The sequence below is a fragment of the Alligator sinensis genome, unplaced genomic scaffold (assembly GCF_000455745.1).
Source record: "Alligator sinensis unplaced genomic scaffold, ASM45574v1 scaffold482_1, whole genome shotgun sequence".
NCBI lineage: Eukaryota > Metazoa > Chordata > Crocodylia > Alligatoridae > Alligator > Alligator sinensis.
The window spans coordinates 1653661-1681066 of NW_005842084.1; positions in this window are offsets into that span (position 1 = coordinate 1653661).

The following is a 27406-nucleotide window of genomic DNA, read 5'->3' on the forward strand; positions in this document are numbered from 1 at the left end:
GGGGATGGAGGTCCCAACTAGCCGTGCCCAAGGAGACGTAAGGCAGCCTCCCAACCTTATCTAACAGCAAAGACGTGGCGGGCGAGAAACCGAGGGTGCCCTTGGGCCGACTTGGCATGGAAGAGGGGGCCTTAAGGAGATCACGGCCCTCCTGTAGGACCCCGCCGTGACAGGCAGCAATGAGTCTTGCTGCTCCGCTCTGCTCTCCCATGCTGAGTCACACCCACTGAGCCACAGAGGCAGCTCCTGCCTGTGCCAGTCCAGCCAGGCTGCAGCCCCGTGCCCATTGTGGGTGCAGAAATCTGAAGGGGCACCCCCTACCCCACCCCACACACCCATCCCCTGCCCTTCACACTGCTGGTCTGGGGACTCGGGGCAAGGGTCAGCGGGTCAGGAGTAAAGGACAACAGCAGAGATGGGGGTTGCGGGCTGTAGGTTGGGAGTGTGGGGCACCAGCAGGGTTAGGGGGCAGTTTTCTACTTAAACTATTTACAGGGTCAGGACTGGCCATTGATGTTTACAAATGAGTCCTGGTACAAAAAAAAATGGTTGAAAACCATTGCCCTATGAGATATTGAGCCGTTTAAGTGCCTTGAAGGCTCAGATTTGCAAAATAAGGCCAAAGTTTTAGGGGACAATATACATATATAAATAAGCACATATACTCCATTGAGCATAAATCTGATTTTTGCTGTGCTTCTGTTTTTTCCATGCAGTATTAAATACATTTCCAGATTGGGATTGTTCCCTCTTAAAAATGTGTGTATTATGCATTGCCATATCTCATCTGATTTTTTTTTCATTAAAATGGCTTTGCACTTCATGACATTTCTACTGCTATACCAACACAGGGATCTTCAGATTTTTAGATACTGGCCTCTACTTTTGTGGATGCAAAAAACTGACATTTAGTTATTATTTTTAAAAATGGAGATCCAATTAACAACTGGCTGGAAAGCTAACGAACGTACTGAGTTATATTTTTTTATCTCCAGTACCATCACTGATTGCATTAAACACTAGAAATGAGCCTAGTTCTGGGAATAATGTTTGTTTCTAACAAGGCAAAAACTGAAGCTAAAATACCCCTCCCTTTTTCCTGCTAAGATTAGGTAGTGAGTCATAGATTAATAAAACTGGGAAGGATAGTAAAGTTAATCATTTTTTTTAAATGGGGATGATATTCTTCCCTAAAACTCTGAAGCTCAGCCCTGATCAACTGCAACTCCCAGTGCAATTTATGCAAGTTACTGATTCCCACCACCAGCTGATTTTTCTATAGATTTAAGGCCAAATGTTGAATAATGCTGAACACTTGCAACCTCAATGAAGCTATTAAGCATATGTTAGAATATGACCTTTAAATAGGGTGGTCATATATCCCGGTTGGGCCGTGACCTTCCCGGATTTCATAGGCCATCACAGTGTCCTGGCCAGCGTGTGGAAATTAAAGCAAAAGTCCTGGATTGGTGCCATCCTGCCCTCACAAGCCTGATCTGGCTCCTCCTAAGCAGTGGCTGGAGGCAGAATGGAGGCTTAGCTGAACACTGGTTCTCCTGCCTGGGGCTGGGATTGGCCAGGGCAGGACAGGCGATGGGAGGGGGCTAGGGTTGGGGCCCAGGCACGTGTGTGGGCTGGGATGATTGCCTGCCACTGGCAGCCTTGTGCCCTGCTGTTGTGGCTACTGCTGAGGCCCAAACTGTGCGTGATGGCCCTAGGCAGCTGCCAGGGGTTGGGGGGAGGTGCTGTGTGGCTGCACAGTGCAGGTTGGTGGAGCCTGGGGGGTGCCGCATAGGGGTTGCTCCCAGCCAGATCCAGCTTCTGCATGTGGGGGATGGAGCCTGGCTGCAGGCCTTCACGCTGTCCCACCCAACCCCACTGGGACCCACGGAGTCAGAGGTATGTGGCTGAGTGTAGCACCCCGAATTCCAGATTTCCTTACTCCCTCCTTCAAAATCATCTGGTCACCTTATCTTTAAACAATCTGAAAGAGCAAAAAACAAGACCATCAACATGAATGTAGCCACTGCAGCTTTTTCAGACAGAATCATGACTTTCACACAATCCAAATGTATTTTTCAGTATTATGACAGTGTTCCTTCTTTTATGTTACCACTTCCTTTTTGTCCTAAATGCCATCAAAAATATCAGCACTAAGCCCAAACATTTTTAAAGACAATTTTTCTAAACAAGAAAACAAGTATAGTTTATCCCTCAGATTAAGATTAACAAAACTAAGTATTGAAATAAAGTTTTTTTTAACTGAAGAACTCTGACTGACTCTTCAGGTGCAATAAAAATTTGATATTTGCACCCACTCAGAAATACATATATAATAACCTTGGAATGCAAGTTTATTGAAAGCAAAGTAGTACAGTCAAAACTTTACTCCATGAAAGTTAATAATCCCCAAAAGCCCTTATATCTTTTCCAACAAAATATGCATTTCAGAAGGTTATTTACTTTAGAACAAGCTACTCTGAAATATGATTGGTAGATACCCTCCAGGAATTTTCTAATGTGAATATTCTAAGACTGCCATTAGACTAAATTAAAATATATGATTTTTTTGGAAAATAGCTACTACAAATCTTGATATGGAGTAAAACATATTGCTTCTATAATGGACATAACTATTAACCAGCACTTTAATAATCTGTTGTCTGCTGATGTGAAACACAAACTACCAGGCTTCAGAGCAAAAGGAAACAGAAAGCTCCTAGACAACATTGGAGTATGGCTAGTATTTTACGATGAAACCTATGTACCTCTGCCTTCACAGATATTTAGGGCATGTAAGCAGTCATGTATTTATAATTACTTGCTGAGAAAAATTCAAAATTACTACTTCAGTTCTCTATGAAACTTACGGTGGTTCCTCCTCCTTCCTGTATTTTCTGGGAGAGCTTAGTTCTTTTTTCATTTACAACACTTTTATATTTTATCTCCATTTGTATCCTTGGATTACATTTGATTTACTATAGTGTAAATGAAAAAAGAATCAAACTCATATATTCTAAATGAACAGTTAGAGTGTTTCACATAACCCAGTTCTGCAGGTAACTGAATGGTATTTGATTAACTGATATTTTACACAAGTGAGAGCACTTATATACAGAGCCAGCCTTAGGGGTGGGCTACGTGGGTGACTGCTGAGGGCACCTTAGTTGGAGGGCGACAGGGGGCACCAAACATAAATGTGTACACACACACACACACACACACACACACGTCAGATGTGGCCAGTGCAAGTGGTAGCTGCCAGCACTGCCCATCCGCCTGCATGCACACCCTTGGGCATTCATTCCTCCCAGGACAGAATGGCCTTGTGCTGCAGTGGGCAGAGCCCACCCATGGCCAGCTATGGCAGGATGCCATGGGCACAGGGGCCACCTGCACATGTTGTCCTGCACACACATTATGCATGTGTATCCATTATGGCTAGGGACAGACATTACACAGAAACCAGCTTAAGTGATCAGAAACTAGTTTAAACCTGTAACAGAAGAGACATTCAGTGCACATAAACCAATTTGTAAATGGCCGAAACGAGTTTGACATAAACCTGGTTGAATGTAATATCAGACTTAACCGATTTGGCTCAAACTGGTTTATGCAATGTCTCCCAGACTCCTTGCTGGTTTAAGTTAAATCAGAGATCCCTAGCATCCCAGCATACTCTCTTGGCTGGGCAGGGCTCTCTGCACCACAACAAGGCTGGTCCCTCCCCTCTGCTCTCTAGCCCGAGCAGGGGTGGGGTGTGGCCAGATGCAAGCCTGCCATGGTGCCTAAGCCAAATTCATCCCTACATCAACTCTCCCCACCAGTGGCAAACCCTGCAGACCACAGCTGGGGTTTGCCAGCACCAACTACACATTCACAGCTTTCCTGCAGTCAGGCAGAGACTGAGTTAATTCCTCCCTCTGTCAAGTTTGCTTGCAGCCAGGCAGGAGATTAATTGCACAGCGGTCCCAAAGTCAGGGAGAAAGGCAAGACCTGCATCTGTGAGCCCAGAGCTAAGACCTGCAGGACCAGACTGAGAGGTGGGAAGTGTTGGCAAAGACCTGACAATCATCGCACATATGTGCTGGAGATGGAGTAAGGGAAGGTGCAGACAGCTTCTGGCTGGAAGTTGCAGACCAAAGAATGCAGAGAGCTACATTTACATTATAAAGCAGAACCTGTAAAACCTAAACAAAGCCATTCTGAAAGCCTGGCTGTAAGGAGACACTCTGCCCTCAGGATTAGTAAGATTTATGCAAGGCTTTCTCTTGTCCTGTGTGTCCTGCTAGCCCCGGCTAGTAGCTGGCCATGTCCCCTGCCAGTGGCAACCTTGGAAGGCATCTCTCTTCCCTTCCCTTTGGTAGTGGCTGGCAGGCATGCTCTAGCGCCCCCCGGGCTGCTGGCTTGAGCCACTGCAGGCATGTGCCTGCGTTTCCTGATTTAACAGAGAATGTCTGCCCAGTTATTAATCAGTTTAAGCTGTACAGCTTCGACTAACCTCCAAAGAGTAAATCAATTCAGGCTCTGGTGCATGTACAAGCACACACAAGTGCACACATGTGCAAACACACTTCAAGCCTCCTCCTGTAGCCAGTCTACATCCCGCTACACAAACATGCACACAATGGTGTGTCCTGCACTCCTGCCTGCCTGCCTCTGCCTGCAGCAGCATCGCTGACTTAGTGGCAGGGGGGGTACCAAAATACTTGTTCACCTAAGGCACCATTTTCCCAAAGACCAGCTCTGCTTGTATATCAAAACCATGTTCATCCTCTAAGTCATGCTAGATGAGTTGGACAAAATTGGAAAGACAAAAAGTCAGAACTCCAGATATCGTAAACTGGCACAGACTATTTGAAATCATTGCCCATTGTGTCTCTAGCTAGCCTCCATAAATAGGAAACCTCCATAAAAGACACACTTTCATACACATGCTTGATTTCTGTTATATTTTTGTTCAACTTTTCATTAAGGGCCAGTGACATTATATGAATTACTAGGTTGGTTTCTTAAGTAATGATTAAAAATTAAAACTGATCCATTAACAGAAAAAAACATTATGAACATTTCTTTTAAATTTAGCTTCCAATTTGGCCAAAATTTTATTTTCATTAAAACGTTACAACCAGCTCTAGTTAAAATAACTTCACTATATTTATGCCACCATTCTGAACTAATACAACATTTATATCGTTGCTACAAATATTATTCTACAAAAGATTGGCATATTCAGCTCATTTGCTTGAATTTATACTTCTCTTCATTCTTTTCACTGGTGTTCTTGAAGTCTCAGCTAATTAACTTAGTCTAAAGCTGTGATGTTCTTACTGAAGCATATACTCCACTTGTGCTCTTGCAATTTCCTTGGACTAAGCTGGCTGCAGTAATTTTATCCCTTTGTCTCTCTGGTACATTTCTCTGACTCATTCACAAGAATGTGGCCCATAGCCCAGACTCACAGGAGCAGCACTGATCCCACCGCTTCCCAAAAATCAGACATACCCTTTTTCAGAACTGGAACCATGTAGATTCTGGGTTTTACAAGTTAATGTTTCAGAGACAGAAGTGTCACACAAAACAGATTTCACAGCTTTCTAAAACAGGTTCTAAACAGATCTAGCCAAAATAATAAAGTGCATACAAATTTCCCTTCCTACTCTGGAGCATCCTTTGGGCAAAGGTCCTTTACCCAAAGGATGCTCCAGAGTAGTAAGGAAACTCTAATGCCCTTTAGAGTGTCCCGGCTCTCTCTCTTCAGGAACATGGTTGTCTTGAATCATGGAGCATCTCTCATTTCATTGTTAGTTGCTTTGACCAAGGCTGATCCTACTTCAAAAACATACTCCTCCCTTCCAGCCCCAATACTTCCGTGTGGCTTTGAGTCTCTCCAAATTTCATATCCCCCTAATATCTAGTTACTTTGTTCTGCTTCTGGTAATTGTCCATTTTCCATTGGTCAAACTGCTTTCCTGACTAAGGGAATACACATTTTTCAGACAGAATAGAGTTACTCTTCCTTGAATCTTCATTGTTCTTCATCTGGCAGAGATGTGCTATAGACACTATCAGCAAAATGTGAATTTCTCATCTACAGAGAGACACTATGATAGACCAGCTTCATAATAATAGCTTTGTAACATCAATCAGGATTAATAAATTGTACATAGAAACATCAGCCAAACCACACTAGGTGGTTTGCCACCCTAGCCAAACCACCTTCATTTTTCTATTAAATGACTTTTTGACAGAAAAATTAAGTTTCCATATAATGATTTTTAAACTGGACAACCTCCATGGAAAAAAAATTATTTTCTTAGAATTGTTTTTGATTTTTCACTAGGTTGCTCATCCCAAAACAAAATATTTAAGTGCAACATTAGGTGGCATTTTCCTACAATATCACATTGCCTCATTGGATTTGTAGTTTAGGTACCAGTGTCTCCATTCTTTCTAGTGGGCTGGGCTCCTTGGCCAGACTGAATCTCTGATGATACAATACATCTGCCTGTGAGTTACACTATAAGGCAATGCAGCACCAAAGGGAAATCTAATTAGAGCTGATAGAAAGCTTTAATTTAGCTTCAGCAGGGGGAAAAAAATCATATTTCAATATTTATCTCTGGCCTAAATCAGGAAAGAGTTGAAAGAAAAATCTTAGTTTGGAAAGGGTAAAACAGCTGCTTTGGCATTTTATATTGTAAAACAAAATATTTCACCATTTGCAAATTAAAAATGTTCATTTGTATTCTACTTCAGGGGAAAAAATATTGAAAGACTGGAATTTCCTGCAGGATAGAAATTCCAGCTTTTGCTCAGGTCTAGCAAGAGGTGTAGCAGCATAGCTATGTGCCTGGGATAGCCACACAACAGTGCCCATAGCTGCTGCCCTGGTCACCACCTCTCACCCACTTCAGTTACACTACTGGTTCTAGCAACAGCTAAAATTGTTTTCCTGTGAAATTATAGCTGGGTTACTAAATCTCATTAGTACTGCAGTTACCCTTTTGTTATGCAAATAACAAATTAATCTTAATCTGTTTGTGCTGCCATTAGACTGACTACATTTCTATTCAAGGTTCTGAACACCGAACATGCAGATATTTGTGGCCTACGGGCCCAAGTTTTCAACAAACTAGGCTTGCTAAACTGACATATGTAATAATAACTGAAAGTAATTGTTTCTCAGTGATGTCCTGATAATATCACTTCACAACACAGAAGAAAGTGAAAGTATTCTACCCATGTTGTAATTCTTATCTTGAATCTCCATTTAATGGGATAGCCACTTCCCCAGTCTATTTCTTCATGTAAAACAATCTGTTTAGTACTTCTGGACTCCTGAGACACTATAAACCATGAATTGAATTTTTTTCTTTGTATTGCATTTCTCCCCTCTCAGTTTATGTTCCCCTAAGAAGTGCAGCTAAAGCTACATGTGTAGAGATTAAAGGCAGGTCTACTGTGGCTTACAGACATCAAAAGCCATGAGCAATACACGACTGGAGTAGATTGCATGGTCTGGCTTTTCTTAGCGTAAAAAACCTCTCATTATTATTCTTGTTGCAAGTGCTTTATACTGTTTTCATAGTGATTTTAGATGCCCATCAGAGGTGATAAGTACTGTCTCCCAGGAGGATATTAGTGTTTTAATTCATATGGAGATGGAGGGGCTCTGCCCAGAGGCCCTGATTGCTGCTTCTGCAGCTGGTGAGTGTGGAGCTTTTTTCTTTTTTTTAAAGTGCCGGTAGGCTGGGGCCAGGCAGGGGATAAAGCCAGACAGGGTAGCCATGGGAGCTTCTCCTGTACCTCTCCCCGGCCAATCTGAATCATCAAATCTCTCCGAAACAGCACCAAATCTTCTGAAGCTGATTCAGCTGAATCAATTCAGGACAGTGATCCAAATCTCCAAATCAAATCACTGTCCTCCAAATCAGCCAAATCCGAATCGAATACTTCCCTATTCACACAAGTCTATAGGGTAGTGATAGTGAGTTCTAGTAGTAATTGGAGAGTTAGAGCTGAATTTAGCAGACTCCAGTGGGGATTTCTGATACAGATTGCTGCTTAGAACCTCAGTAGAACATTGAGGAACTATACCAATCAATTACATGTCCAGCCTGCCACCATGACTGTTCCTGAACACAGTCCTTCTATCATGCAGCCTCTTTCTCTCTGCAAAGTTCTAAAAAGAGCTTTTGCTTCTTCTTAATTAGGAAATCTCCTGCCCTTGCTTGAAATAAAATATCTTTCTAAAAATCATTTATATGTTAACAAAGTACTTTAAAAATACAGTCCCTGGCTATGGACAGATGTTACTTTTAACTGCTCTATAAGGTGAAGAAGGGATTGTTATTGGGTAGTGTATATAAGTGGTTAGGTTGTAATTATCTTACTTGTTCCTGTAGCCATGCAATTGAGTTAACTCACTGTAAATTTAACCCTGAATGAAACACAGGGTACATGCAGATGTTCTACTTAGATCAGGGACAGGCAAAATATGGTCCATGGGTCAGATCCGGTCTGCCAGGCAATTATATCCATAAACCCTCTGTAAGCCCTGGCCCTGGGCTGCCCCTCTGCAAGCCACCTCCATGCAGGAGGTGCGGCCTTGACTGCCAAGCAACAACCCTACAACCCAAACCTGACCTGACCCATCCTAGCCCTGGCTAGGGAGTGCTAGTGACAAGAAGCCTCTGCCTGACTACTCCATGGCTGTTCCCAGCTCTCCTTGCCTGTGAGAATGGGAATTCAAGTAAGGGCCAAAGTAGGCCAGGGACTCCCACTGGGGGAAAGGGGGTGGGAGCACGAGGATCTGCATGCTATGGGACCAGGCTGGGCTGGCCCCTTATGCTGCAGCAATGCAGGAAGTGTGCAACCATGGGGCCAGGTGGGGCTGGCCCCACATGCTGCCATCATGTTCAGCTAGGGACTTGGGTGGGAGCTGCATATTATTGGTCCAGGTGGGGCTTACTGCACATGCTGCCACCACCTGCAGCCAGCGACTGGGGTGGGAGCATGGGGAGCTGCATGCTATGGGGCCAGGTGGGGCTGGCCCCACTTGCTGACAATACATGCAGCTCCAGGGACATGCACATTCCAGGGACTTTAAGGATGCACCACCCCACATGCATGCATGCACACACACATGCACACACCCTCCCATGCACCCCATTCCCTACCGTACCCCCAAACACACCTACATCCTTCCACAGCCCCCTCACACTCCTACCCCTCCACCATACCCATACAAACCCCACACCCTCCCACACACCCCAACCAGCCACATAAACCACACCCATCCCCCCACATCCCTACACACTCCTCAACCACACCCCCACAAATACATGCCCTTGCCCCCCCACACACAATATACAAGAATAAGACTGTATTTTGAGCTATATTTTTGTATATAAAATTAAAATTAGTTATAGTAGATCTTTGATTTATGTAGTATATGATTTTTTTCTGTTTTCTAGATGGCAACCTCCCCCACCTTTGCAAAAGAAGTACCTCCAGGGCAAGAGGAAGGACTTCTGATGCCAAAAGTCAGGGGTTAGGGATGGGACTTCCAGTCCCAAGATGGCAACCAGGGGGCAGGGCACCTATCAAGGCGTGGGGCTACCCTTGCAGCCCTCATCAGCTCACCAAAATTTGTTAAGATGCCCACCAGCCTAATTGCCCATCCCTGACTTAGATGAGCCTAACTAGAATTAGGCAAATCTAACTGCTGATCCGTACAGATGTTTGGAGAAGTTACATCAGACAAAGAAGGGCCAGTCCAATCTAATTTAATTCATCTGAGAAGGTGCCCTAAATTAGATTGGAAAGAGGTTAATCCAATTCTACCTGTTCGGAGTAAGCCATATGAACAGAGATAGGGTCCTAGGAATGTCTATACATACCAAGGGTTAGGTTGCAACAGTTTTGTTATGCTTATATTAACCAGAGAAGCATGCAGACACAACAGCAACATTGTATAGTTACTGATTAACCAAGTGCTTTCATAATCACACAGGGGTCAGTTCCAATGTGTATGGTTGTTCACTGTTATTCTATAAATGAATGGTATTTAGGGGCAGAAATACTGTTACAGGATATGGAAAAAGACCTAGGGATGTGGAAAAAAAGAGGGAAGGTCTTTGAAGTGAAGAGGTGCAGAAGGGATTACAAGCAAAGCAGAAAAAGAGTACTGTATAATAGCATAGAGAATGCTGGATTCTACAGAAATAAACAGAAACATACACCAGTCTCTCAGGGCTAAGGAAATATAAACAGAGAGATGCACAGGGGAGAGATTAATCCAAGGTGTAGTTTTATACTTTCATAGATTTCTCTTTTTTCCTTTATAGAATTGTAAAGCAGAAGCCTTGTGTAGCAACAAGCACTGACTTTTTGCCTCACTCAACCCTTTTTCTGTTTTTACCCTTCCTTTCTCCAGTGCTTTCTGGAAAAAAAAATCTCCATATTCAGCACTTCAACAAGTAAAATAATAAATTACTTTCAAGTATCCATCATGCCAAATTGGTAGCATTCCCCTCCCCCCGCCCCTCAGACTGCAGTGTCACTTCAGCAGCAGTTTTCATATCCCTGTGCCACTGACTTTGCTGCAATGTTTTTATACAGATGGCACTATTAAAGTAGGGCCATTTTCTCAATACATTAAAAAAAATGAGAATTTTATTCTTCCCAAGTATTTGTCTTTACCCCTATCATAAGAGGTTAAGATACCACTTTCAGGACCATTTGGGTATTCATAACTGGATCAGTCTTTGCATGAACAGAGAAAGATTGTTTTTCCATGCATGTTGTAAATGTTGTATTCCATTGCCTACTGTCTATTTCAAACCATGAAGCATCAGTTTTTAATCAGAGGGAGTTTTTTAGCAGCTGCTCTAACTAGAACAAAGTTGTAGTTTGGTTACCACACACAAACATAAGGAAATTCTTTCTAGTGCTCTTATAACTGACTTAACATTTGCAGTGAGGCTGGTTAATTTTTTTCATCAAGCCTGCCTTTTGAGAGATTTTCACTAAATAAAACATTTTGCAAAAACTGTCTGCTTTCCATGGAAAATATTGACTTTTTATTCAAATACCCCAAATTCAAAATTTCTTGGTCAATAACCCCGCAAAAATTTAGCTGAAACACAAGTATTCAGAAATACTGCCACGGGGCTAAAGTACAGGCATATTATTCCACAATATCTGGTATGTCTACATGTGCATTAGATCCAGGAGCAGCTTACTCATGAGTAAATTACTCATGAGTAAATGCTCCTAGGCAGGCATCTGCACATGTAGGGAAGTTGTAGCAGATTTGCTGCTAATAGCAGCAAACTGCTCTTGCTTCCTGGGCCCCTGCAATGGGCCCCTGCTGGCACCAGTGGGAGCTCTAGGCTCCCCCTGGGTGCTAGCTCAGGGGCTGACAGGAAGCACAAGGCCAGGAGACATTGTTCTGGCTGTCTCCAGCCCAGAACTGAGACATTGCTCTCTGCCCCCAGGAGGCTGCCTGCTGTTGGGGCAGGGACAATGTCCCCCTGTCTCATCAGTAGCGAGCTCCCAACCCCAGCTCCCTGATTGGTACATAGGACTTAGAAAGAACTGCAGGGGAGGGGCACAGGCCCCCTGCCCTAATCCACCAGTGGGGCAGCTAGTAGTGAGCCCCCAGCTGGGTGGGGAATCCCTTATCTCCCAGTGCCAGCTCTGTGACAGCAGGGCTGGTGCTAGGAGATCCTTATATAGGATCTCTCCTGATCGTGATCTCAGCACTTGGGGCTCCCTGCTGCCAGGGCAGAGGGACATAGTTCCCACCCGGACTTTCATGGCAGAACCTGCCCTGGCAACAGGCTGCTCCCAGGGGCAGTAAGCAATCTCCCACCCCCTGGTGGCCGGCTGACTGGGAGTAGATTTGATCTCGGTCAGGCATCTACATGAGTGCTACTGTGCGGTAACTACTCACAAGTAAATTTGTTACTTGCACATACTGTGCAGTAAACTACACTACTTCACAGTAAAGCATCTCATGTAGTTACCAAGCAGCCACCCCAACCAGACTACAAATTTTCCCACATGAGTTTACTTAGTGCTGTCTTAGGGATGTTATCACTTGTATCAGTTTGTAACAACCCCTTTGGGAACTTTAAGTCACGGGGGATTGCTAGAGTGCAAGATTCTCCAAATAAGCCCTTTTCTGCCCCTTGAATGACATTCCATTGGGGACCTGGAAAGAATGTGTATAGCAGCATTTGCCACTCAAATTCTCACAAAGGGCCTCTTTAAGTCCCTTTAGTCATTCAGTGTGGTATGACTAGTATGAGCTAGACTGGAGTGCAATGATTAAAAAGAAGCAAACAAAATGATAAAAGCTTCATTATAACAATCCCAGCACCAGCTCGAGAAATCTCTCTGCCTGGGTCTGAAGTAGCTAGTCCATTTAAAATCTCATGTGATCTGCCATATATCCCCCTTCATCAGGATGAACCTATGTCTTTACAATCAAAACTCTACATGGCCAGCAAAAAAACCATAGGTGTTAATGGTGCTATACAAATTAGAATATTAAAACAAATCTCAACTCCCAGCTCCTGCTAGTACCCTGTGTGGTGCCTGGCTTTGTTCCAGTTTTGCTTCCCTTCGCTTGTGTGTGTTGAGGAAAGTAGTAGAAACATTAATGCTTTCAGCCCCTTTCTGCAGGTTGACTCCAATCCTGGTCAAATTAAACCACAGTACTGGGGCTTCACTAGTTTTCCACATCAAAACTCATAATAATAAAAATACAATACAAAGTAACAAAGAAAGAGAGTAAATGTTAATCTAAACATATGGAAATATGCCATTTGACAAAATCTCTAAAAGTATTAATAGAGTTACTGCATTAATGCATAAGGTCAAGATTTCAGTATAGTAAACAAAGAGAGCTGGAGTTCAATTTAGATTGACTAAGTAATAAAGTATTGTCTATGTTAAAATAAAGTCACCATTTTTAGGACAGTCAGTGTTTTTCAAATGTCTCATTAAAAGAAAAAATACAATACAAATAGGTTTTATAGATACTTTTTTGTTATAATTTCATATGTGCATATAAGATTGATGATTTTTTATCTTTCATTTGAATTTTGTAAAGCTCTTCCTGGAGCCTAAATCTTACCTAAGGTCAAGCTAAAAACATAGGTATTCACATTTAACAAGTACATTTTTGGACCTAAAGATCTTTTCAAAAGATAAAACCAAGAAAAGCTCTTATCTCAGTGAATAGCTGCATGATCATTTTATAAGCTTTTCTCTAGGAGACATGAAGTACAAAGAAATCTAAAAGCTTTTCAAGGAGTCTGATTTTGCTGAAGCTATAAGTGTCTCAAGCTATTTAAAAAAATTAGAATCCTGATATTTAGAAAACAGCTTTACAAGTCCAGATTTTTTTTTAAATGATAGTTTTAGGGAAATATTTAAATAGTGAGTGAGCGCCTAGAACATGCATTAATTTTGACCAATAAATCAACAACTACAGTTTAATCTTGGACTTTATCATAGCCTTATATAATTCTGCCCTGAGAAATATACCAGATAATGTTGGGTGGACTATAGAAAAAAAATCTTTTTTTATGAAAGGTTCCATCTTGCCTCTAGCAGTGATGTCTTTCCATTTCTCCACACTTTGGTATAAAACAAATATGACTGATTTTGCTCTAGTTCCAAAAATTATTTTGGCTATTCAAAAATTATTACAATCAATATTGTACACAAAAATTGGCATTCTGAAGTATAATCACTCAATCTTAAATTCCTGTTATCCTACTGAGTACGAGTTGAAGAGCAAGTCATATATATTTTCACAAGGAAATGTCCCTGGGCTACCAACAGAGTTTTCAGTTACAGATATTAAGTATTAATGATCTTGATACAGATAAAATGCATGAGTTTAACATTTGAATGGACTGAAAAATAGAAACTTGATGACTAGCACTTATATACTAAACTATAGTTATTTACACAGAGAACACCCTGATTCTCCATTCATCTGGTCTCCATCAATTGTTTAAGATAAATCAGTGGTTGTCAAACGGGGGTAAAAATAGTCCTAGGGGTACTTAAAAGGGTCGTACGGAATATGTATGGGCTGCCCAGGTGGGACAGGGCAGGGCACTGGACTGAGCCATGGGGGGGATGGCAGCTGCTGCCACTGCTACATGCACCCCAGGAGGGCATGGGGGAATGCCCCCCAGATCTGTGCAGGGCAGGCTGCTGGGGGATCTCAGTGGGCCCAGAGGGCACTACTTGGACCTGGGAACACCCTGTTGGGGCCAGGAGGAGCCCCCAGGTGGGCAAGAAGGCTGTTCTTTCCCATAGCCCTTCCTGGCCCCAGCACCACGGGCCCTGGGGGCTGCATACAGCAGGGTCTGCCTTGAGCATGAAGCCCTGGCCTCATTCCCAGGAGGGTGGCAGAGCCAGCTCGGGCACATCCTGATTCACACCCTGGCCCCACTACCCCAGGTCTGCACTCATCTGTGGGGGCTGGAGGGGAAGAAGTGGTGGCACCACCCAGTGTGGGGGACCTGGGGCAGAGGCCGGGGGGAGGCTTGGGAGCAGCTCCCACCCACCCGTTCCAACCCCAGAGGGTACTACAGCCGTGGGCAGATCACGGGCAGAGCTGGGAGTGGCAGGAGCAGAGACTCCGCCTAGGCCCATGCAGGGCATGGGGCCCGGAGCTGCAGCATGTGTGGCCACACCAGCCACATCTGGGCAAAACACAGGCAGGCACCACCACCACACACCGCTCCCCCACCAGGCTTCTGCCTCAGTTTCACCCCACGTTCAGTGCAGGTGGCAGAGCCTGCCCAGCCCCAGCCCCACTCCTTCCCTCACCAGGGGGACCTATGGGAGTGGGGCTGGAGCGGGGGCTGCAGCCACTCCAGAATTCCCCATAGCCCCCCCTCCCAGCACCACCACCACCCACCCCGAGTGCGGCCTCGACCAGCCCCCACCAGGAAGAGCCCAGAGCCCCAGTCCGCAGCAGCAGTGCACCCACCCCCAACGCAGATCTGGGGGCACTCACCCACCACGCCCTCCTGGGGTGTGCACAGAAGCAGGAGCCACCCCCCACACACAACTCAGTCCTGCGCCCCGCCCCAGCTGGGCAACCCCTGCCCCTGCCTCAGCCCCACTCCCTTCCCCACTACTGGGTCCTCGATCTTTCCCCCTTCCCCACCCACAGCAGTAGCCCACCCTCCTGGGGTGTGCACAGCAGCAGGAGCCACCCCACCTCCCCACACCCCCTGGACAAGCCACTCGTGGCTCCATCCCATGCCCCGTCCTGCCCCTGCTGAGCAGCACCCACCCCTGACCTACTCCCTCCCTCACCACAGGGTCTTGATCTGCCACCCACCCTTAAAAACAAGGAAAAAATATAAAGGGGTACATGAGGTGATATTTTGAGACAGAATGGGTAAATCTGTTTAAAAAGGTTGAAAACCCCTGAGATAAAATAATTCTTAAGTTACTCCGGTGTAAGCAAAAGGACAACCAGACTCAACACATTTGATGTTATCATGGGTGTTTTCCCTAGTGCCACAAGCAGGCCACAATGAAAGCCCTCTTCAAGACATCTGATGACAAGTCTTTTTATGAATTGATCCCATTTATAATATATTGGAGTCAATGGAGCCAAGAATACTCCTGATCTATGAAAATATGTTTTTTATTTAGATGACTGTATATGGATGTTTGTGTTTAACCTCAGGTGCAGATCCAGGAGGGACAGGGTGGCATGAAAGCACTCCCCTTTCAGACTGCCTTCAGGAGCAGTAACAGGTAAGAATCCCCACTCCCTTCCCTTCAGTACTCAGCAGTACATCCCCTCACTTCCCCTCTCTCTCCCCTGCCCACTGCCATTCCCAGCTGACCCAAGGTGAGGGGAGCTCCAGAGCTGCTCCTGCCTGCCCCTAGCCACCCTGAGCAGGGAGCTGGGCACAGCCAGACACAGCAGTAGCAGTGATAGTAAGCAAGTTCTTCCCTCCCTGCCCAGGTCCCCCTGGGTGTTTCCTGCTAACCTGGGAGAAAACACAAGGAGTCAAAGCCATCCCACCACCACTGTTTTCCCAGCCAAGCCTAGCTCCCCATTCAGGTGCTCCCTGCAGCCCCAAGTAGCATGGGGCAGGAATCGCTGGGACAGTGGATGGAGCTGTCTTCACTGTGCTCAGAAGCACAAGTAGAGAGGGTGAGGGAGAGGAATAGGAGGTGAGGAGCCACTCAGCCTAGAGGGGGCAGAAATGGCTACTGAAAGCAGGGGAGATTCTTACCTGCTTTAAGAACTTAAAATCCCCAACTGCTGCTCCTGTGGTGTGGGGTGCTGCTCCATCCCACGGTGAGGGTTGAGACTGAGACTGGAATGGGTACAGTGCCAATTGCTGCTTGCTCCTTCATCCCCCTTTTCAAATTCCTGGATCTGCTTATGTCTAACTTCTGTACCCATATTTCATTTCTGAGACAAACAAGTGCACGGTCCCAAGTCAGAAATACATACCTAAAACAAAGAATACAGGCCACACTTACAGGAATAGGAGTCTGTATTCTGGAACTCAGTGACTCTGGGATCATATTGGATAATAAATTGATAATAAGATCCCAGTGGTTAAAAGCATGTTTTCACAGGGTCCCTACCCCTCTCAGGAAAAGGACACTTTCACACCCTACTCACCTTCTACTACAACAGTGAGGCTTTCCTGAAGACACCACCTCTGTCTTCAACATGCCCCAAGAGTCATTTCACTCATTCATTCCTGGGTACAAGTGATAGCATGTGGGTGGGGTTTGCTTGCAAGCATCCTTCCCTAGGAGCATCAGAGACGGGGACATGATATAGGCATAAGAGGTAAAACTACTAAGGAGATCCTTGGCTACATCTACAGGAAAATATTAGGTCTGAGTAGGGAGATTTCATTGCATCTGTGTTGGTATCAGTGCACCCACAACAAGAATGCTGTGTCTAATTTACTCACAAGTGATTACCATACTTCAAGAAGAATTTTGAAAAACTGGAGGTGGTTCAAAAAATGATGCAATAATTATTCAAGTATTAAAAGATACTTCTTATTGTGAGAGACGCAAAGAGTTCCATCTATTTAGCTTATGCAAGAGAAGGGAAAGGCCGACTTTGGCCATATACAGGTGTTCGGAATCACCATTCCTCTGGTAGAAACCAAAAGTGTACAAACATTTGTACTCTGTCTCCCAGAACAAAAATGGTAGTTCTGGGACAAAATAAGGTGACTCCAACCAGGCAGAAGTCAGCCCCAGGGGATTTTCTCCATGAAGAATGAACATTGTACTATCTCCTACAGCCTAATTCCTTCCAGGAACAAGAAGTGAAGCCACAAGGAAAGGCTCTGGTGTCTGCCAGAGACCAAAGCTACCCCAGACCAGAGAAAGCACAGGAGGCAGCTTCTCCAGCCCCTCCCAGACCTTGGGGCCCCTGCTGGCTTTTAGCACGGGGGTCCCAGCTGGTCAGTAGGGGCAGTCACTGTGGCTAAGAAGCAGTCTCATGTCTTCCCCTTGCCACCCATACCACTCAGCTGGGTGACCAGGGAGGTTATTTTAAAACCGTGAGGGCCAGAAAATGAGTTTTGGGAAAGTCTACTTAGTGCACTAGAAATGTTCTATTACTAGGAATGAAAGTTTGTACATGTCCTTGATCATAGTCTCTTAAGTACGTACAAATTAAATATAAATTTAAATAATGAAGGGTTCATCAATCAATCAGCCAAAATACAACAATATTGAGTGTCTGGAAGCTGATGCTAGTCAAATAAGAAATATATATATGTACATGCAGGCACATACACAGACATCTATATCACCTCTGTTTATATGTTACACTAGATATATAAAATGATACATGTAATACTAGCCAACTGCCCATCATGAATGATGGAGTGTTTCAGGGAGTGTTTACATGCCCCACCCCCATTCACCCTTTGGGGCCATCCATGTAAACCAGGGGTGGGGAGTTATTTTGGGTGAAGGGTTGCTTACCGAGTTTTGGCAAACTGGCAAGGGCCACATGGGTAGCCCCATCCCTTGGTAGGTGCCCCACCCACTGGTCACCACCTTGTGACTGGAAGTCCTGCCCCCTAGCCCCTGACCTTTACCACCAGAAGTCCCTCCCATTGTCCCTGGAAGTACTCCTTTCAGCAAAGGGTTTTGTCATCTTGGAAGCAGAAAAATACTAAATTATATTCTAAAAAGGAAATGTACAGCATTTATTAATTTGATTTCAAAAATATTTTTGTCCAGATTAACATATGTTTGTGTAGTGTACACAGAGTTGATCGCACAATAGCTTAAAATGAAGTCTTACTTTTGTATGTTCTGGGGGGTGGGTATAGGTTTGTGGGGGGATGTGGATGTATGGCTATGTGGGGTGAGGGAGCATGTGGGGGTTTGTGTGGATATGTGGGATGTGGGTGGGGGTGGGGGTTGTGGGGGAACTGTGTGGGGGGATGGTGGCTGGGCTGTGTGAGGGGGTGTGGGTGTCTGTCTGTATAGCAGTGCAAAGTCAGTGTGGATGCATGTGTATGGTGGGGTATGCATGTGGGACTCACTCTATGAACACACACACTCTGTCCCTGCCTGCACATGCACCCACCCCCCCACACTCTGCCCCTTCACACACACACACCCACACACACATTCTGCCCCTGCCTGTACACCCCCCACACTCTGCCCCTGCCTGCACACACACATACACACACTGCCTCTGCCTGCACATGCACCCCCACACTCTGCCCCTGCCCACACACACACACACACTCTGCCCCTGAACACTCACTCACTCACGCACTCACTCACTCACTCACTCACACACACACACACTGCCCCTACACACACACGTACCAGTGGGGCTCCATGCTCCCCAGTCCAGTGATGCAGCTGGGAGCCATGTGGTGCTGGAGCAGGGCAGAGACAGGAAGCAGGGAATGGCCGGGGGAGGGCATGGCTCAGATGCTCAGTCATGCTGAGGGCTTCCCCTAGTTTCTACGGTCCCTGGCTCCTGTCAGCTTTCACAGGCATCTAGGAGCAAGTAAATATTAAACTCTAATGGCTCCCTGCCTGAGGAGGTGGAGCCTGCCCAGCCCATAGCTCCTCTTGGGGGAGCATGCGCACTTGATCAACAGCATTATGGACAGACAGACAGACAGACATACTAAGCCTTTTATTATATGAGAATGTATATACTAATAAAATAAAAGGCTTAGTCCCTCTGTCTGTCTTTCTGCATGTATGTATGTCTGTCTGTCATGCCACTTGTCCAAGACAGAGCAGCAGCACCATCTCATGCCTCCCCGCCCTAGCTGAGCATGCGACAGGAGGGCATAGCCCCCACTCCCAGTGCCTTCTGCCTCCCATCTGGAGCACAGCCTGGTCCAGCCCACCTCATGCAGATCTGGGGGTACACACCCACTCCCATACCCTCCTGGACAAGTGGCAAGAGCCACCAGAGGAGCCACCAGAAGAGCAGCTCCCGGACTGGAGGTGCGCAGTGGCAGAAGCCTCCCTCTTCAAGTCCTGCACCCCCCCCACTCTGGCTGGGCAGCTTCTCCCAACCCCAGCCCCAATCCCTCCCTCACTGTGGGGGCATTGATCTGCCCCCACTTCCCTTCCCTCCCCCTCCACCCACCACAACAGACTTACCAGCTGGAGGCCCCTGTGTCCAGCATTGTTAAGAACTGCCTCTATAGTCTATGGCCGAATCTCTGAATCAGCACCGAATCTCCAGATCTGAATCAGCCAAATCAAATCAGGACAGTGATTCAAATCACTGAATCAAATCACTGTCCCTCTGACTCAGCTGAATCCAAATCCCAAGCAAATACTTACTGCTTCGCATAGGTCTAATATATATTTATATATCTGTGTGTGTGTGTGTGTGTGTGTATTCTAATATAACTAAGGGCTTAGTCCACCTGCCTATCCATAACAGTCTTGGAGCACTCTGATTGGTTACTGAAACAACCAATCAGTTACTGAAACAACCAATCAGAGTGCTCCAAGAGCGTTCCAGACAGAAGGCGGCAGCAGCGCAGCAGAATGATGCCATGATGGCAGAAACAGAGGGGATGGAGTGGGGGGATGAGGCCAGCAGCACTGGCCTCACCCCCCTCTGGCCTTGCTCTCTGGAGGCAGTGGCAACAGAGCAGACAGAACAGGACGGCGAGGCCAGTAGCACTGGCCTCAGCCGCCCATGCCCTGCTCCCTGGAAGTGGAAGCAGCAGCGGCACTGGCTGAGGGGACAGCGGGGCAAGCTGCCCCTGCCTTGCTCCTGGGAGGCAGCGGTGGTGCTCCATCCCCACCCCACCCCCGTCATTCATGTGGTGCAATTGGCTAGTGTGTGTGTGTGGGGGGGGAGGGTAATATCTATATCAGGGGGTGGCAACTTAGTTTGGCACAGTGCCAAAAATACCCACAACCTTGATTTATAAGATGTTGGTGTTCCAGCAGCATACAAAGGGGGAATCATGAGAAGCCCGATCCTAGTGGCAGTGCAGCCCAGGCCCCTTCCCTAAGGCGTGAGTGACAAGCAAAATGCTGTTCCATACTATGCTCTGGCACACATGCTGAGGGTTGCCTATACACACACACACACACACACACACACACACACACACACACACATTACATATAATTAAAATTATGCACACACGCACAATAATATATATAAATAAATATATATATAAATCAGATACATTATATAATGTATAATGAATGATAATATATATATTGAATGTATCTGTATTATATATAAACAGTAATATATATAGCAGTAATATATACACGTCTGTTTTATATATATAATTACACACACACACGCACACACATACCTATATAAATACTATGTACACACACACACACCACACACAAGCAAGTAAATAAGCAAGTGAGATGGAAAAAGCAACTATTGGAATATTTTGCCAAGGGTTGTTTTTAATTTGCCACCACTAGGAATGTTTAAATCAAGCTTAGGGGTGTTGGTTCTAGCCATGTTGGTCTAATGACATAGGCAAACAAGGTTCTTTGGGTAAATCTAATATATTTTATTAAACCAACCAAAATAGTTGGAAAAATTATTTTTTGCAAGAGGGCTCTGCCTGAAGAAGGTTGTTTGTACCTGAAAGCTTGTGAAGAAGAGTTTTTCCAACTATTTATTTGGTCTAATAAAAGATATCAAAATTATCCAAAGAACCTTGTCTGACTAAATCAAGATTTGATTTTTCTCTCCTAAAAAGATATCTATATCAGGGGTTCCCAAACTGTTGTATGCATACCCCCTGGGGTAGGGCCCACAGGTAGGGCACACCCACACACAGCAGTGCTCTGAATCCGAGCAGCAGATACTCTCCTTCTCTGACGCTAGTCATCACAAAACTTGATCCAGTCTTCCTCGCAGTGCCTTGCTCCACTTGCAAGCTGACTTCACCAACCAGAACAGCATTCTGCACTCCTTTCCTGATCATCCACAGAGATTTCAAAGGATGCTAAGTCATCATTGCAAGCATCCTGAAATCCTCATGGTGGTCTGCCTCTCTTTCTAGACCATTCATGAGCTTCAGAGTACAGCACATTCTTCAGGATCCTGTGATCCAGCATTTGTTTGACATGACCAAACCACCTGAGTCCTTTCTTACTTATCAACATTCCCATGAATTACATACCAGTACGATTTAACACTTTCACATTTGTTACCCTGTCTTGCCATCTTATTTGAAGAATTTTATAAAGGCATCTGGTATGAAAGCTCTTTAGTCTTTTGATATGTGTGCTGTAGGTTGTCCATGTTTCTGAATCATATAGAAGACTGGATAAAACACATTTCTCATAAATTTGGATTTTTACTTTAGTGATGGTTTGTTATTATTCCAAACTCCGTCTTCCAAAAGACCAAAATTCCTGGCTGCTGTGCTGATTCTACTAGCAAGCTCAGTATCAAGATCAACATTGCTATTGACAGTACAGCCAAGGTAGAAAATGATAGACTATGCAATAAAACAGCTACTAATATATTAGATTACTGAAAATATTACTGGTTTTGCATATATAATATAATAATTAAAAATCAAGTGTCATTAAACTTTCCTGCCGAAGAACAGCCACCCACAAACAGACTTTCAGCCCCTCTAGAAATATTTGGACCATTCCACATTTCCCTAAAGAGAACTGTTCATTTTAACTTGTTTCTTTTCTCTCATTTCTAAGCCATAGAAAAACATTACTTCTTATCTTATTACAATTTACTTACTCTAGAAAAACTTCCCATAAATAACTCTATTACACACTTTGTGAAATTTGCATTAGTTATGGAAAGTGAGCATTCAGGAAATGAAAACAGGATATAAATATTTCCATTATTTTTTCCTTCTACTTCATTAAGTATCTCAAAGAGCTTTAAGAGCATTTCTAAATCTGATTTAAGTTGTAATTCTAAGATTCTTCCATGCACAGAGCAATTTTATTCTGGAAGTATTCTGAGGAGAGTGTGTTACATATACAACTCTTTAGGTATAGGCGATATCTTTTATTAGACCAGCTAAATAGTTACAAAAAAAGGTGTTCTTTGCAAGCTTTCAGACACATACGTCCTTCATCAAGCAAAATATATATATATTTTTTTTTTATTTTTTTTTTGCATGATGAAGGATGTGTGTGTCCAAAAGCTTGCAAAGAACAACTTTTTTGCAACTATTTAGTTGGTCCAATAAAAGATATCACATCTACCTAAAGAGTTCATCTGCCTCTGTGCTTAAACCAACATGGCTACAACCTAGCTCCCTTATCCAACGTGCCCTATCCACAAACAATGTTATAACCCCAAAGACAGTGTCCTGGTCGCTTAGCTCATACTGTATTTATTCACTTACAACCTTGAAGATCAACACTTCATTTCCCAGTGGCAGCCAAGATGGCAGACATCTCCCCACTTAGCGCACACTGCAGGTAGACTGTGTAGTTCAGAGTACACTTCTGAACACTTTCGGAAAGAAAAGATTACCTTTGAAACAGCTTTTCAGATTTGTAATTTTGCTCAAAGTGGAAGCTGCTAGGAAATATCCAAAAACTGAATGCGAAAGTTAGTATAATAGAATGATGTTTCAAAAATAAGCTAGCCTTTGGTTGTTTTGGTTTACTACAGTTCCATAAAGTGAACTTTCACTACTTGTTATGTTATGTAAATATTTGTGCTGCGAAATTGTTTCTTTTTTTTTAGATAGTTTAGAATAAAAACCCATCTGTATTCTTATTTGTGTTTAGTCACTGCCTAAGACTTTATATTTGGGTTGAGATTTGAAATAAATTAAGCCAATGGTTATAAACACACAGTTTTTTCCCCTCTGGTGTTTTCTTGTTTTTGTATTGTCTGGCTCTGATGGGGATTTATTTTCAAGGCCTTGCTATATGTGGTGCTGCCAAGCTGACAAAATAGCTGGGATTGTTTCCAAATAAATCCAAATGCACCTGCACCATGTTTGCCCTTATTAGAAGCACACTCAAAAAGAGCTAATGAGAGAGAGCGCGAGAGAGAGATAGGAGAAAAACAAAGCAAGCCAAGTTGCAAAGTGCAAAACCCAACTGTTTGTTCAATGTAATGTAACGTTGAGAGTCATTCATAAGAATTTCAACAGTATCTATTCTTTAATGTTAATAATACTGACAATACTAATGTTAAGAATATGAATAAAATGAATACTAATGTTAATAATACTGATCTGGCCCCACCATATATAATTATTCCAGAGTCTAACTCTGCTATGGATCACAGATCATCCGCTTATTTGACACCTACAGATACAGGAACCTTTAGTGCCAGTTTTAACTGGTTCAAATCTCACCCACAGAGAAGAAAATAGGATAAATAGCAAAGTATAAGGCTATGGGTCACAGTATTATTTTAATGGAATTAGGAAGACAGAGGAAGAAGGAATAAAAATTAAATCTGAAAGTGCAGCATCTGAAAGTGCAGTGTTTTTTTTCGCTAAACACAAAGGAAATACTAGCTCCTCAAACAGGTTTTTACAACCCCCTGAACAGAATAAAATGAGAAGTCCTACCTTTCACTTTCAAAATAACATGTACATAGGGCCCTTAAGGAAAAAAAAATCATAAGAAAGTAGGGCTGGAAGGACTTCACAATGTAATCTAGTCTAGCCCCCTGCTCAAGGCAACATCATCTCTGACTAACCCATCCCAGCTAAGTGTCTAACCTGCTTTTGAAAGCTACCAGGTATGTAGGTCCAACAATTTCTCTAGCTAGCTGGTACCAATGCCTGACCATTCATAGCCAGAAAGTTCCTCCTAATCTCTCCAGTTTAAATTTCCTCTGGTGCAACTTGAGGCATTGCACTTAGTCCTGTGTCCTACAGTCACAGATAAAAGCCCATTTCCACCCTCTCTATAATGACCCTTAAGCTGTTTGAAGACTGTTATCAATTCCCTCCTCCCCTCCCCTCCCACTCCTCATCCTTCTTTTCTCCAAACTAAATAACCCTAGTTCTTTAAGCTTTTCCTCAAAAATCTTACTTCTCAAGCCCGTAATCATTTTGTTGCTCTGTGCTAGATTCTTTCCAATATGTCCACATCCTTCTTGGTGTGCGAGGCCCAAAACTGGCCACAGTACTCCAAATGATATCTTACCAGTGCTGAATAGAGTAGAAGGATCTACCCAACCTGCACATAACACTCCAGTTGATACAACCCAGGATGCCGTTGGGTTTCTTTTGCAACAAGAGCATATTGTTATAATCACTTTATGGTTTATTGCAACTCCCAGGTCCTTTTACCTGCAGTATTGCATCCTACAGAATCATTCCCCAGTCTGCATTTGTGAATGCAATTATTCCATCCCAAGGGCAGGACTTTGTACTTTTCCTTGTTGAATCTCATCTGATTGATTTGCAGACCATTTTTCCAATCTATCCAGGTCATGCTGCCCTCCAGAGTGTCTGGCTAAGTATAGACAGTCAAAAAGCCTGAGGCTGAATCAATTCAATCTTTGTAGGTTACTCTAAGCTATGTGGATTGAACTGAGAAGCAAGCGAAAAGACATTCACATTTGATTCTGGAAATCCAGCCACATGCCTACAGTAGCCCAGGCTGGAAGCCAGTGGGGTACTACTGCATGTCTCCATGTTTGGCTGGAATAAAAAACTTGGGCCAAGGCTAGCCCACCCACCCTGAAAGGGGAAGTTTGCAGGGGAGGTGCAAAGCATCCAGGGATGCTGGGGGACTGTGAGTTAACTTGAAGCTGGAGGGGATTTGGGAGAGTACAATAAAATGATTTAACCTAAATCAATTAAGTCCGATATTACATCCATCTAGTTTTATCCAAAACCAGTTTTGGCCATTTTGAAAGCCGTTTATATGCACTGAACTTCTGTCCTGTTACAGAGTTGAAGCGGTTTCCAATCACATACCAGTTTATGTGCAATTTTTGTCCCTACCCACTGCCATTCCATCCAACCTAGTGTCATAGGCAAATTTTCTAACTGTGAACTGAATCCCATAGTCCAAATCATTAATGAAGATATTAAAACAATACTAGATCCAGGACAGACACCTAGGGAACCCCACCTGATACATCCTCTCAACTTGATATTGTGCCATTGATAAATACTTAATCAGCACAATGATCCAACCAGTTATGTATCCACCTTACAACACTTTCATATCATCTTTATTTCCTTAAGTTGTTAGTAAGAATGTTGTGAGAGACAATGTCAAAAACCTTGCTAAAGTCAAGGTATATCACATAAACTTCTTTCTCCCCGTCCACAAAGCCTTTATCATAGAAGGAAATCAAGCTGGTCAGGCATGACTTGCTCTTGGTGAATCCATTCTGGCTGTTCCTGATCATCAGGGATCCTAGTTTTCTCTGATATAAAAAAAAATCTCCAATTTTCAGGTTAAAAAAAGTAACTGAAAATCCACATTTTTCCATGGTTAAAATGAAATACCACTAATATATATCTATATATAGTGGTGTTTCATTTTGGGTTACTTTTTTATTCTGAAAATTGAAGATTTTTTTTTTTATCAAAGAAAACCAGGATTCTTGCGGATCACCCTGCACTCTTCCAGGTGCTTCAGCCTACCCTACTGGCTACTGGAGGAATACTTGAGACTCCATGCTCCATTATCTTTCCAAGTATCAAGGTCAGGATGACAGTCTATACATTTCCAGATCCTCACCCATGTCTTTCTTAAAAATGGGTGCTATATTTGATCTTTTCCAATCATCAGGAACCTCACCCAACTTCCATGAGTTTTCAAAGTGGATAACTAATAGCTATGAAATTACCACAGCCAGTTTTTTCAGTACCCTAAGTTGCAGCCCATCTGGCCCTTCCAATTTGAAAGTGTCTAATTTATCTAAGTAATCCCTAACAAATTCTGTCATTACTCCAGGCTATTTGTTTCCTTCTCTATCTTTGCTGCCAACTGCACTTGTCATCTGGTAGCTGCCTCTGTTTGTGAAGACTCAAGTAAAAAAATGGCATTAAATACTTTATCCTTTTCTGCATTATCCAGACCTAGATTGCCTTCTGCATTCTGTAAGGGACCTATGGTTTTTCTTACTCTTAACATAGTTGTAGAATCCCTTTTTATTACCTTCTATGGACCTTGCCAGCTACATTTCAAATCATGCCTTGGCCATCCTAACTTTCTCCGTGCACACCTGTGTGATACTCTTACACTCTTCCCTATTCCTATGACCAAGTTTCCACTTTTTGTAGGCTTCCGTTGTAAGTTTTAACACGTTAAAGATATTACTGTCTAGCCAGGCTTGTCTCTTGTTGCGCTCCTGTTGCACTTCCCATTCTTCAGGCTTATGAGGAATCTTCTAACTGTACAATCATCTGACTATAATCATGAATTTGTGAAGGAGGAGGCAAGAGGGTGGGTCAGTGAGAAAACCTGAAGCCCCTGTAGGGATACCTTTGTCTAAAATGGGTAATATAACTATGTAAATGCAATGCAAACCCAAGTCTTTTACTGTGAGGTACCTCTATGCAATAATGACAATGATCACATTCAAAACCTATGATGCACCTGTGCTGGTCCCAGCAGTGTTACCAGGTGACATGCTGGAGCAGCAGGGGAACATGGAGGCCTGGCTGGCAGACAGACCATTGCTCTGGATGTTCTGGCCTCCGTTTGTGCCGGCACATGCTTGTTTGGTGTGAATTGTGCTGCTTCTTGTTCCAGTGCATGTTTTTGCTAACGGGATTTCCCAGTAACAAATTTTGCCACTGCACTAAAAATTTGCAGTGTGGTGCACATTTTCACATTCCCCATGTGTGGTTTGTAGCACCACATATTGCACACCCCTGCATCTGGGGATCTGCCTCAAAAGAATATT